We start from the raw sequence: 14,215 nt of genomic DNA on the forward strand, positions 1-14,215 counted from the left end.
GAAGGGCATCCAGACCTAGTCTCCTCTGGTTTTTCATTAGACAAAGCAAAGCATTTGGGCATTTGTCCTGTTTGTATGACCCTGCAGAGAGCTCTGGGGTGAGTCCCCAGGCAGGAAAAGTCACTGACCGGGTGTCTGAAATCTGAGGACGTCTGGGGCCCGAGGCTGGGCATTTAGATCTGCTATAAACAACAGTGCGTTTTATGTCAAGTGATTTGAATAATCTCATCTTTCCTCTAAATTTGAGCATGTATAAAATATTAATTTTGTCAACAAGTGGAGAAAATGCCACAGTGAATTTGTTCTCCGATGGGGTACCTGGTATGTGGAGGAGCCAGTCGAGAAGGGGCCATGATGAACATAATCATGGTTTATTAGCTGCACGGGCTTTTTCCTTTGTTTCTTTTCATTTAATTCAAAGTGGAACAACTCAGCATGCAAAACTAAAATTAGCTGGAAAAAAAGGTGTAAGTGAATAAACAGGCAGATCCATTAGAGTCGATGGGTTATCGGATCCCTTGCCACTCCTCAGACAGCGGCCTATTAAAAGTGGTAATGTTCGCTGCCGGCAGTGCCCCTGGCAAAGAAAGAAGGCCAAGGCAGGCCTATTTCACATGCATCAGACACAGGAATTAAATAGACCAATGTTCCCTAAAAGACTGAAGTACATCTCTTTCTGACGTTCATCTCAGGCAAAAATTCATTGATCTCAGTATGTCCCTTGGCAATTATAAAATATTAAATCCAAGTCACACTTTTCTAGTTGGCTTAATTTTTTCTCTTTTCACAGCTTTCTATTTGATCAGTTTTAACAAGTTAGGAATAGCATCTAATAATAAAAAGTGCAGAGTTTAAAAGTTTGTTCTTTTGACATTCTTTCCTTTCTTTATTTTGTTTTGGGTTGGCATTAACTTTGCATTATATAAATGACTTGAATGCTATTTTAACAAACAGAATGAGTGAGCCAGAAGGTTCTTTATTGAGAATGATATTCATTAGTCAGTATCCAATGATAACGATAGCCTGATTTAAGGCTTTTTTTTTTTTTTTTAGCACATGCCCAAATAGCCTTCTTTTTGTTTTGTAGTCATTAATGCTCCCCTCTTCCAAAATTACCATGTGGTTTCAGCTGGGAGTATCTGGTAGGGCTAGAGGTTTGACTATGTTCCCACCGAGATTTACAAAAGATGTAAATTCCTTTCCCCATTTTTATGCATATGTAATTTTTTTAGCGTTTGATGTTTGTTAATTCAGAATATAACATAAATGCTAGCACAGACACACATGAGAAAAATGCAGAATTTTGGGAGCCCATTTTCATTAGACTATCAGTATGGGAATTATTGAAGGGAAAAACATTGCATAATAGTAACTTTACTCTCCAATTCTCCTTGCCATAAACTATGAGAACATTCTCTCCAAATTTATAATTTATAATGTATAGAATCATTTTATGTGAAATAATAAATTCTTCTGAAACAAAATCTACTATGATCTCCTTACATTTAAGTTTTCATGTGGGGGAAGTTATTCATCAGTTGCCCACCATATACCAATTACTTTATGAAAAGCTTTATTTAAATAATTTGATCCTTACCACAAACTCATGAGGTCATGATATTGTCTCCATTTTTCAGATGGGTGCAAGGGCCTCACAATCATGCAGCAACTTCCGTCTCTGGGCAAGCAGGCCAGTCCCTTGGGGGTTTTGACAGCAGGATCAGAAAGAAAAAGAGAGGGAAAGAAGGTCAAGCTAGAGAGCGAGAGGCCTGGTGGATAGTGTTGAGGAGGGTAGAAAAGATGGGGCCACCACAGTACTCCAGGGAGAAAGCAGGAGAGAAGAGCCGGGTTCCAAAGGAGTGCTGTAATCTGTTATCTCCTTCAGACTGTTAGACAAGTGTGAGGGTTGAACTTGGCTTATTTTGAAATTACCTTTAAGTTGGTCAATGGTGTTTCATCTGAGACTCTTCCCTGAGACTGGACCACGTGGGTGATGGCTTTAGAACTACTAGGGTTGTTTGAAATGGCCAGTTACAAACAGTGTTTCAAAGAGAATTCAAAATAGAGCCGGAGCATGAGGACGAGAGGCTGTAAGTCTGGTGGCTTCTGGGCTCCGGATAGGCTCAACCCGGGTCTCTAAAGGGACCTTGCATGCAGAATTTTCTGCACAGTCTTTTTGTGGCCGCCATTGTCGTTCCCCTCCTGTTCCTGTTTCCCTTCCTGCCCATGCCTCCTCTCTCTCACTGTGCAAGGATGGTGTATCACATTTTTTCTCTCTGAGATAGTAGGAAGAGACCTCTCAAGGAGACGATTAGTGCCTTAGGGTTCAAACTGTGCCTTGAGCCATCTTTTATCATGGTCCAAGCCACACAGGGCCTGCTGTGAGACCCCCTGCCCAGGGCCAACAGTGTGTGCAGTCGTGGTGGGCTCACCCATCTCTGCATCTCCCACAGTGGTGTCCCCTCTCTGAGTCACTAGCCCCCTTTAAGATCTGCTCCCTCCTCTGCATACTGAGACCTCTTTTTATCACTCCAGCACCTAGAACATGGCTTGACACAGAACAGGTGTTCAGGAAAGATCCACTGAGCAGAAGGATGGATGGCTGGCTTGGTGGCGAATGGATGGATGGACAGATTGGAGGATGGTTGAGAGTATCTCATAAACTCATGTCAGGAACTGAATAAGCTACCCCTCCCCGGAGCATAAGTGTTTTTTGAAAGACCTAGTATCGACTAAAATAATCAATAAACAATCTATGATAGGAATAGAAAAGAGTTTATTTGAATCAAACTGACTATAGTCTAGAAGCCGGCCTCTCAGCTAACTCTGAGGGACTGCTCCGGAGAAGTGTGGTTTTCAGCACAGCTTTATATCTCATCAGAACAAAGAACATTAAACAAGTCAGGGATACATTCCTTCAAGGTGTCCAAAAAATAGATCAGCAGTACACAGCTAGTCAGTATGGCCTCGGCACCCGGGGAGGGAATCTTATCATGGAAAGAGGACCAGCACTGGTGTCCCAGGAAGGAAGGCTTTTTCATCTTTATTTTTAATATGGACATTCTGTATTTCCGGTCAATGCACCCTTTCCTTAATACCGAAAGCAGATGTATAATGTATGTTTGATAGGCCATAAACAGGCTGTTTTAGTTAGCATACAGTGCAAGTTAATTCATATATAAGCCAGAATGACTTCCCCATACCTCAGTACATGAACATTTCTTTTATCACTAGGTAGGATGCTGCACACACAAAGAAATGTTACCCCAAATTGGGGTTCCCCAAATTGTGCTCCTCTAACCACTTATTACGTGACTTGCCTGAGCAGCCTGTTTACTGAGTCCCTGGGCCCCGCTCAAGACCTACTTCATCAGAATTGTGTGTTTTGAACAGGTGCACTCCAGTATTTGAGGATTCTTGTGCACTCCAGTGGGCTTTCCCAGGTATTGTTAGTGGTAAGGAACCTGCCTGCCAATGCAGGAGACATAAGACAGCAAGTTCAATCCCTGGGTTGGGAAGATTCCCCTGGAGGAGGGCATGGCAACCTACTCCAATATTCTTTCCTGGAGAAGCCCATGGACAGAGGAACCTGGTGGGCATTTGAGCATTTGAGCACTTCTGCTATCCTAAATTGGAGAAGGAAATGGCAACCCACTCCAGTGTTCTTGCCTGGAGAATCCCATGGACGGAAAAGCCTGGTAGGCTGCAGTCCATGGGGTCGAACAGAGTCGGACACAACTGAAGCGACTTAGCAGCAGCAGCTATCCTAAAAGTAAGATTTCAGCAGTCCGGATGCTGATCTGAAAAAGGTGGAATGGAAACTCTTTCCTGGTGTCAGCAGCTAGAACCTCCTTTCTGCACCACCTACTGTTTATCTGCTGGGCCCAGGCAGCCTGAGGATCCAGCCCAGCCTCCTGAACACAAGGGGCCCTGCCAGTCACAAGGCAGAGGCTATGTTCCCATAATCCTCATCCCAACTCTGTCAGCAGCAGGCACCTTCCTCACTTCCTGGGATCAGGGTGGGCCTCTGCAGCTTTGTCCTGCCCCCATGCTGCCACATTAAGCTCCTTGGGTCCCAGGGACCTTGTGTAGTGAGGGGTCCCAGGCTCTTTGGGTCAGTGGTTTGCTACAAGCTTGTCCAGCCAGTTCTCCCAAAGGAGGGAGCCTAGACCTTCCTTCTGGGATTCAGGGAGGAGTTCCTGAGATAGAGCTGTTGTTGGGGTCAGCTAACAAAGCTGCTTCTTCTTGGGTGGAGCCTCAGTCATCTCATCTGTTAACTGGGAGTAAGAACAACCTCCATGCTTGGTTGCTTCAGACGTCTTGTGAAGGTGAGAGGCCTTGGCAAGTCTTAGTGTAAACAAAGGCTGTGTGCATATGTGCCCATTTGAACTAACAGTCCTCAAGTGCATCTGGGGTGATTTCTTTCCTCCATGGTGGAGCTGGGGCAGGGCTGTCCTCCTCCCCCGATCTGAACTTCTGCATGCCTTGTGGGGTGGAGGGTGGGGTGGGAAGGACAAGGGCCCCTCAAAGGTCTGTGTGCAGTGAGACTTTGCACAGACTTGGAGGGTCTCAGCCTCTCCTCCAACCCCCTTTTCCAGATTAAATGTTTGCATCCTTTTTATATTAGGAATTTGATCTCCTTTGTGAGCATTACACCCAAGTACCTCTAAAATGCTTCCCTGGTGGCTCAGACAATAAAGAATCCACCTGCAATGCAGAAGACCCGGGTTCAATCCCTGGGTTTGGAAGATCCCCTGGAGAAGGGAACAGCTACCCACTCTGGTATTCTTGCCTGGAGAATTCCATGGACAGAGGAACCTGGTTGACTACAGTCCATAGGGTCGCAAAGAGTCAGACACTATTGAGCAACTAACACTTTCACTTTTCACCTGTAAAATACAGCCGTGGCTAGTATCTATGAATTGGCTGTTTTTGGTGTGCATGCATACCTCCATGTATGTGTGCGTGTGTGTGTGCGTGCACACGTGTGTGTGTGTGTGTGTAATGTATATTCGAGACAGGCAAAATGGTTTACATATTCCCAACCCATGTTAACATGATGTTCTTTCCTGAACATAACATGTTTCTGAAAATTCCCAAATCTTTCACTCTGAAACTCAACAATATTGTCATTAACATGGTTCTGTTTAAAGAACACTTGGCTGAACTTGGTTGCCTTTTAACGACACGCTCATTTGAAAAGGTCAGGGTATTGTGTTGCTGGAGCTGTGACCTAAGCATAACCCTTTGCTGCTACCTGGGTTTCTGATCTGTGGTGTTAGCATTCGGAAACGCTCTTTCCCTTCGAGTTTCAGCAGCTAAATAAGTTGCAGCCCCTTCAGCTATACTCATAAAAATTTGCTTCCAGACAACATGGTCTGTTTATTGTGTAATAATCGAAATGGCACTAAATTGCAGTGATTGCCGAACACTTAGGAATTGTGTTAACCTCTTAAGTGCTAAGCGGTTGGCTGCCTGTCTCCCCACTCAGATGTGCAGCCCCAAAGTGTTTCTCTTCCTCTGCCTCCCTCAGTCAGTGGGGGAGGCCAGTGTCCTCGACCTCAAGTCCTGCCTTGGGAGCAGGCCGGAGGCTGCTGGCACCACGCTCACCAGAAGACAGTCCTGCCCAGCCGGTGGCAGAGACAGTGAGCTGTCCCTACCCAGGGTCCCTAGAGGCTGGATCAGCCAGTCTTGGCCCACAAAGTCCCACCTCTGTCCCTTGGCTTCAGCCGTGTTGTGTTTCATGACAGCTGCTTTATAGTTTAGTTCGAAGATCGATTCTCCAAAGAGCAAAGGGAATAACTCGTCTTTCTGCCAGAGCCGCCACCTTTGGGAAGCGGCTCCGGTTTGGGCGAGTCCCTGGCTGCCCCGCAGGAGCCGGGTGGCCACGGCCTTGGCGTCCCTGGGCCTTGACCGCCCGCCGCCAGCCCTGTCCACACTGCTCCTGCGAGCGGCGGGCCCGGGAAGGAAGAGTTAACCAGAAATGGAGCGGCGCAGCTCCGGGGCAGGCAGCCTCGCTGCAGAACCGAGCAGCGTTCGTGCAAAGGCAAGTCATTTCCCGAAACACTGCAGACACACGGCCTCGGGCAGCCTAAAACCTTTGGAGACCAAAATGGCTCGCAGGGGTTGGAAGTAATAAGGTGTTTTTCCCTTCTTTCTCCTTCACTGAAATTCTACGAGGTTGCTCTGCTTGCTGGGGAACAATGGTGCTGTTTTTGTGTTTTCTGTGGGTATTAAGATCCATTACGCTGTGACATTTTTAAGATTGGTTATCCTGGAGTTTGGTGTTAAATTGAAGTTGTTTGTTTTGAATTTAATTCTTTCATTTTTCAAATGGAAAAAGGCGACTCGGCGGGGCGGTGATGCTGGCTCGCTGAAGTGTGCCCGTACTTGTTCTTGGGCAGAGACCTCTGCCGTCCCCGGACCTCGGCAGAATTAGCCCTGAAAGAACATGACCTATTTCTCTATCAGAAAGTCTAAGAATCCTGGGAGACGACTTTCAAAACTAGGAACCAGGGGTCGTTTCCATTGTATGTCGAGAAACAGGATACGAGCTGGTTTTTAGCAGAATGTTATACATCCAATCTGTTATGCCTAATGCAGCCTGCATATAATTATTACCACTCTCTGTTTACAACAGCAGCAAAATCAGCTTCCATCCACCAAATGACCTGGCAGCAGCGGGCCAGCCGCCTCTGAAATGACATCTGTTAACTCTTTGTCAAATGCCTTCTCATTGTCCCTTTCTCCCAAGCAGCGCTGTGGTTAATTATGACCTGAGCATATGACACAGACTTTCGAGTGGAGAGAACCACTTAGGGGCAAGGAGAAATCTAGCCCCAAGAAATTCTCTTCTCTCACCCCCTTTAAAAAAAAAAAGCCATAGTAAATTGTTTTAAAATAAACATTCATTTATTGACCAGAATATGTTGTTGAAATATGTTTTGACTGAGGTCCAAGATTATAGCGTTACTATATAGCATTGTGTCGAGAGGCCCAGCCCTTCACAGGAAAAAGAATCACATCAAATTCTTGTCAATCCCTAAGAAAGTTTCTATCAGGGGAACCTGGGCGCCTTGATGCCGGTGAGCAGGGAGCACATTTGTGCCTCTGTCACCAACTTGGTTAATGGCGAAAGGTGGTTTCCTTCCAATAAAGATTGGTCTCTGGAACTGGGAAAGACCAATCTGATAAACCAACATTTCAGCACAGCCGCAATAAGGAAGTAAAGGGCGTGAAAGTGTTAGTTGCTCCGTCATGTTCAACTCTTCATGATTCCATGGAACGTAGCCCCACAAGGCTCCTCTGTCCTTGGGATTCTCCAGGCAAAAATACTGGAGTGGGTTGCCATTCCCTTCTCCAGGGGATCTTCCCGACCCAGGGATCGAACTGAGATCTCCTGAACAGCAAGCAAATTCTTTACTGTCTGAGCCACCAATAAGGAAGTAAAGTGCCATTTATATCCGGGCGCCCGGAGCTCATGAGGGGCTGGGTTTTCTCCTTGGAGTCTAAGTGGGGTGGCTGGTTTCTGGTACTAGATCTGATGTTGCATCTGGGGGCCTCCTTGCCTTCACCCCCCAGGTGGTGAGCTCACAGCTTCGCGCGTGGACCCTCACTTTGGATCCATCCAGCAGCGCAGGGCTGAGTGTGTGCTGGTCTAGCCTCTGGGTCTGTGCTCTCTGCCTGCTCTTGGCCGAGGTTCTTGCTAAGTGTCTCCCACTGCGGTAGCCCATTAGCTCCTTTGTGTGAAGATCATCAAAGAATTGGCCAGGAATTGGGCTAAGTCACCCTACAGGGCCACAGGGCTCGAGCCTGCCCTGGACACCAGTCCTTGAGAAATCTAGAATGACGTCCCTCACCTTGCCCACCTAGGGGAGAGGCACTTGGGGTCCCACCATGCTCAGGAAGGTCTCCTAGACCCTTCCATCCTGAAGGAAGCTCCTGATAGCGGCCTCCGGGTTGCATCTGGACCCCTGTCTTCAGATTGAGAGGTGTAGTTGGTGGCCAGGAGATTTCAAAACTTTCAATCTAAGACCCCAGGGAGCCCTGCCCTGTGTTTGGCAGAGGGGACCCTGACGAGACAGCCTGGTCAGAGACATGAACAAGGACTGTTCTCCAATCTGTGGACAGTAAATGGAAACCCATTCCATGCTGATGTTCTCAAATACTGGTTTCATTTCCTCTGCTGCTTCTGATGGAATGCATTTTAGTATAATTTAGAAAAATTCATTAGCTGTCCAAATCCCATCTTTCCAGCCACGTCCTCTAAGTTGCCACCCACATGGGTTCTGAGGGCAGGTCCTGGCACTTCCTCGCTAAAGGGTGGGCTCAACTCTTGGAAACCACAAGTGTGAAAGGGGTCCCAGGTGTAAGCTTGTGTGAACATTCCCGTGCTGCCTCAGACATCAGTTTCTTTATATACAGGTGTCTAAATGTGCTTTTGCTTGGAATCCAAGGCCAGACCAAGTAGACGGCAAGTTTTGGAGTAGAGGGAACAACTCCAGAGGTGGCCAACTTGGGGAAGGAGGAGCAGCGTTTCTGTGTGGATTCTTTCATTCACTAAGACCCTGACGCAGAAGCCACCCAAAGAGCCTAGACTGTGAGTCGAAGTCATACGCTTAGGCTAGTCCTCCTGTGCTGTGTCTCCTGTCCCAGTCAGGAGTAAACATCTGTGTGCGAGAGGTCCTGTTTCCTAATTTGTGGCAACGGGTTCCTCCGAATAATTATATTCAAAATAAGTTCTGTGACGGGAGCAGAATTTGAAGGCAGTATTGAAATGAGTGCCCTGGCTTTGTTCCCTGCTGGCTTCCTGCCAGTGAGGTGGGGCTGCGAGACCAGTTTCTGAAACCACGGCCCACAACACACAGCCAGGTGTTGACACAGATTTCATGTGTTCTCGCTCTTTTTTAAAAAAAATTGAGATATAATTGATTTACAACGTTGTGTTCATTTCAGGTGTACAGGAGTGATTCAGTTATACGTGTATATATTTATGTATTCTTCATTTAAAAATTAACAAATAATTATTTATTTTGGCTGTACTGGGTATTCACTGCTGCACACGAGCTTTCTCGAGTTGCGATGCACGGGCTTCTCATTTCGGTGGGTTTTTGGTGCGGAGCACAGGCTCTAGGGCTTGAGGGCTCTACAGCACGGGCTCAGTATTGTGGCCACAAACTTAGTTGCCCTGTACTATATGGGACCTTTCCCACCCAGGGATCGAACTGGTGTCCCCTGCTTTGCAAGGTAGGTTCTTCACCACTGGACCACCAGGGAAGCCCTATATAGTCTTTTTTTAGATTCTTTTCCATTACAAGAGATTGAGTATAGTTTCCTGTGCTATAGTTATCTACTTTATATATATAAATGTATAAATTTTAACCCCAAACTCCTAATTTATCCCTCCCCACTTTGACCTTTGATAACCACGTTTGTTTTTTATGTCTGTGAGTCTGTTTCTGTTCTGTAAGTAAGTTCACCTGTATCACGTTTTTAGATTCCGTATATATCTCATGTGTTCTTCTGCCACATCATAGAGCCCTGACCCGGGCCCATCCTGCAGGCAGCATCTCCCCCGAGCAATTGGATAAATTACCTCATGTCACCCCTGCTCCACTTTTGAGACCTTGTTCCTGGGGAAAGGAGTAGAAGAAGGTGATGGGAAGTCAAACCTCTCGTGCCCGGTCCCTCTGCCCACTCTGTCCTACACGGTACAGGCCATAGAGGCTTCCTTGCAAGCCTGCTTTCCCATGACACTCCTCTCCTCCTTGCTCAGGACACAGCAGGGTGCAGACTAGCTCAGGGGGACCCTGAAAGGTGGGTCTGGGTCAGTCCTGAGGCCACAACCCTTCCCTGCCACATCCACAGGGCTGGAGCTTTGGGCCTGAGACTCAGGACCTAAAGTTTCCTTTTAGAGTCGGTCCTGGGGATGCACATGTGGATTAAATTAGAGCAATATGTTTTTCTAACAGCATCTTGGCTGAAAAGCCAAGCAGATAAATGGAAACAAACACAGCTTTATGTGAATGAAAAGGGGCTGACGAGGCAGCCACTTCTGCCTGAAGCGCCACAGCCAGCAGGGTTGCCCTCCTGGGGTCTCCCCCTCCTCCCGCTTCCCCCTCCAGCCCTGACCCTGGAAGCATTCACCAGAGGGCTCCTCAAGGCCCCTCACCCAGCCTCTGCCCTGGCTGAACTGGCTTCCTGCCCATCTCCAAACCCGATTTGTGCTGCCCACTCTTGACCACAGTCATCACCTATGCTGTGCTCTCTGTGCAGGTATGTGTGTGTGTGTGTGTTCAGTCGCTTCAGTCTTGTCCGCCTCTGTGTGACCCCACAGACTGCAGCCCGCCAGGCTCCTCTGTCCATGGAATTCTCCAGGCAAGAATACTGGAGTGGGTTACCATGCCTTCCTCCAGGGGATCTTCCCAGCCCAGGGATCGAACCCGTGCCTCCTGCATTGCAGGTGGGTTCTTTACCTACTAAGCCAGCTGGGAAGCCCTCTCTGTGTAGAATTTTCCCTCAAGTCCACGTGGCACTAGTGTGAAGAGTACACAACCCAGAGTCACCTCAGGCAGGTAATTTACCTGTTTCATTTCAGTTTCCTCATTGTCTCCCCTGCAGTGTTCAGAGAGGACTGAGGGAAATATTCACACGAAGCCCTTAACAGTAGTAGTTAAGTAGTTAAGCTGTGGGCCACAGCTACTGATGATTAGCTGTGATGTGTTGATCATCATCATCATTATGATTACTATTACTACCACCTCTCCAAACTCCACCTGGCCTCGGGGCACCACTCTGTCTCCGCCCCACTGATCACCTCCATTGAAGGGGTCATCTCCTCCTTGTGGAGTTCCTTCTGCACCTCTGACAGATGGTTTCATGCTGGGCTGAAGGCAGGGGACCTGCAGGGCAGGAGCTTTGTCAGAGTAGCAGCAGACGCAAAGATGGTGGCTATGTGGGTAACATTTGTTGGTAGATTGGTTTGTGACTACAGCTTTTGCTGTTGGGTTGAATGAAAAGGAAAGAGTGGGCCAAGCTCTCCCAAGAAGGCAGCCCGTATGCATCACTCGTGGGCCCACTTACAGGTCTTTCTTACGGAGCTGGTCCTGAGGCTCCTGGGGAACCAGGTGGTAACTTCCTAGCCATTGAATGCTAGTCGGAAACTGATTGGGCTTCCCTGGTGGCTCAGTGGTGAAGAACCTGCTGCCAATGCAGGAGACATGGGTTTGATCCCTGGGTCAGGAAGATCCCCTAGAGAAGGAAATGGCAACCCTCTCCAGTATTCTTGCCTGGGAAATCTCATGGATGGTGGAGCCTGATGAGCTGCAGTCCATGGGGTCGCAAAGAGTCGTACACGGCTAAGCACACACATGTATGTAGGAGCTGATTAGTCCCTGGGTGACTCAAGAGTCCAGGAGCAGTGTTTTGTATTATCTGAAGCCACTCTATTTGTAAACACTTTCAAGGCCTTTCACTAAAGGAACCCCTTCCTGGTGTGATAGAGCATTAGTGGACTCCCTCCTTCTCCACTCTCCCCTGCGCCCACAGGCTGCTTCCCCACCAGAAATCCTTCCTCATCAGACAGCCCCACTCAGCTGACATTCCCCTGTAGTGGTGGTGGTTTAGTCCCTAAGTCGTGTCCGACTCTTGTAATCCCATGATCTGTAGCCTACCAGGCTCCTCTGTCCATGGGATTCTCCAGGCAAGAATACTGGAGTGGGTTCCTTCTCTAGGGGATCTTCCTGACTCAGGCATCAAACCGGGGTCTCCTGCATTGCAGGCTGATTCTTTACCCACTGAGGCCCCAGGGAAGCCCGAATACCCCCTGCTGCTGCTGCTGCTAAGTCACTTCAGTCATGTCCGACTCTGTGCGACCCCATAGACGGCAGCCCACCAGGCTTCCCCGTCCCTGGGATTCTCCAGGCAAGAACACTGGAGTGGGTTGCCATTTCCTTCTCCAATGCATGAAAGTGAAAAGTGAAAGTAAAGTCCCTCAGTCGTGTCCGACTCTAGCGACCCCATGGACCGCAGCCCACCAGGCTCCTCCGTCCATGGGATTTTCCAGGCAAAAGTACTGGAGTGGGGTGCTGTTGCCTTCTCCATACCCCCTAGTAGACCGTAATCTTCAATAGGGAAGGGAAGGGGTTGTTTTCCAACTTGTACACCTGCCTCCAATGGCGAGGCACTTGTAGAAGTTGCAGGCCAGGCAACTGCTCTGAATCTCGAGTGTCTGAAATTACTACCTAGGAATGCTCAACCCTCCTCTCCTTGTGACCTTCTCAGCTCTGTATCTGCACTTCTCTCCCAGACATACCACGTTCTCCTGGAAGGCAGGGACTGCATCCAGCTCCTCCTTGTCATCCTCCCAATGCTGAGAACATGATGGGTGTTGCATAAATAGATGCTGTAAGTGAATGAGTGGAAGGAGACAGAGAGTGTGAGATAACAGAAAATATGTTTTGGTCTTTGACTTTGGTTCCTGTCATGAGATTCCTGAAGCCCTGGTAATTTTCTGGGTGGTAGGAGTGTCTTTGGTTCTAATGAAGTGACTCTGGGCGGGGCAGGGGGTGGGAGGCGGTGCTCCTGGATGACAACTGGCCACCAGAGAGACCAAGCCGTGATTAGAAGCTTGAAATTTTCAGCCCCGCCCCTGATTCTCTTGAAAAGGAAGAAAATGAAGTTAATGATAGATCATGTCTGTCTGATGAAGCCACCACAAAAATCCCAGAAGTACAGGGTTCAGAGAACTTCCAGGTTGGTGAACACAGCCACATACCAGGAGGGTGAAGCACCCTAACTCTATGGACACAGAAGCTCCTGGACTTGGGACTCTCCTGGATCTTGCCCTGTGTGTCTCTATATCTGGCTGCTCATCATATTTATCATATCCTTTTATAACCTGGTAAATGTAAGTAACCACTTTCCTGAGTTTTGTGAGCTGCTCTAGCAAATTAATTGAGCCCAAAGAGAGGGTTGGGGATTATTGGAGCTGAAGCTCCAATACTCTGGCCACCTGATTCAAAGAGCCGACTCACTGAAAAAGACCCCAGGGCTGGGAGAGATTGAAGGCAAAAAGAGAAGGGGGTGGCAGAGGATGAGGTAGTATCTAACATGAATGGACTCAATGGACATGAATTTGAGCAAACTCTGGGAAATAGTGAAGCCTGGAGTACTGCAGTCCATGGGGTCACAAATTTGGACATGAATTAGCAACTGAACAACGATAACAACAAAGAGAGGGTCGTGGGAGCTTCTGATTTATAGCTGATCCATCAGAAGCACAGGTGGCAACCCAGACTTGTAACTGGCATCTGAAGGCAGGGTGGGGAGCAGGGCAGCTTTGTGAGACTGAGCCCTTAACCATGGGATCTGACAATATCTTCAGGTTGATTGTGGCAGAACTGAGTTAAATGGTAGGACATCCAGCTGATGTTGCAGACTTGCTTGCTGTAGGAGCCGCCCCAGCCCCCCACCACCCCCACCACACACACACATCTGGTGACCAGAAGCATGAGAAGTGTTCCATGTGAAAGTAAAGAGAAAGACGCAGGAGGATGAAGGAGCAAGTTTTCTTCTTAATAGAGAGAGATTGCTAAGACAATGACAATGAAGGTACTGTTAGGATATTGTCACAAGAAGCTGGCTGTGAGTGGGCTTGTGTGAAGCTCCTCTGGGCAGTAACCTTTACCAAGGGTGGCCCCATAGGGGATAAATGCCCTCTCTCTTTCCAATCTTGAGCCGGAGAATCCCTGGGGGCTGAACCACCACTAAAAGCCAGAGGCAAAGGAACCCACTAATGCGGACCACCTGGGCCAGCCCTGAGGGTGGAGGGCCAGGTAAAGAGGGATGTGGAAGGGCAAAAGGAGCAGGCTTGGCTCTCTGGGGAAGGGGAAGTGGGTCTCATTTCTCAGCAGTGTTCTCTGATGGGTACAGAAAAGGGCCTTCATCTGCTTTGCCCATTCTGTTGCTTGGCGAACAGATTCTGTTGCTTTTTATATTCCCCACAGAAGACAGACAGAGACTCAGGTAGGGTCCTGCTCAGAGACAAACCACAGTCATCCCCATGCCCCATCTTCCTACACCCCAGCCTCAGAAGGGGGATCAGAAGTCACATGTTTAAAATCACAACGAGGATCCATCCACAAACTCGTTTGGGATTATCGAGGTCAGAGTGCATGGGAAGGAAAAAAAGCAGATTTCTCTTTGAGTTAAAAGT

This window comes from Bos mutus, chromosome 18 (genome assembly GCF_027580195.1).
Source record: "Bos mutus isolate GX-2022 chromosome 18, NWIPB_WYAK_1.1, whole genome shotgun sequence".
NCBI classification, from domain to species: domain Eukaryota; kingdom Metazoa; phylum Chordata; class Mammalia; order Artiodactyla; family Bovidae; genus Bos; species Bos mutus.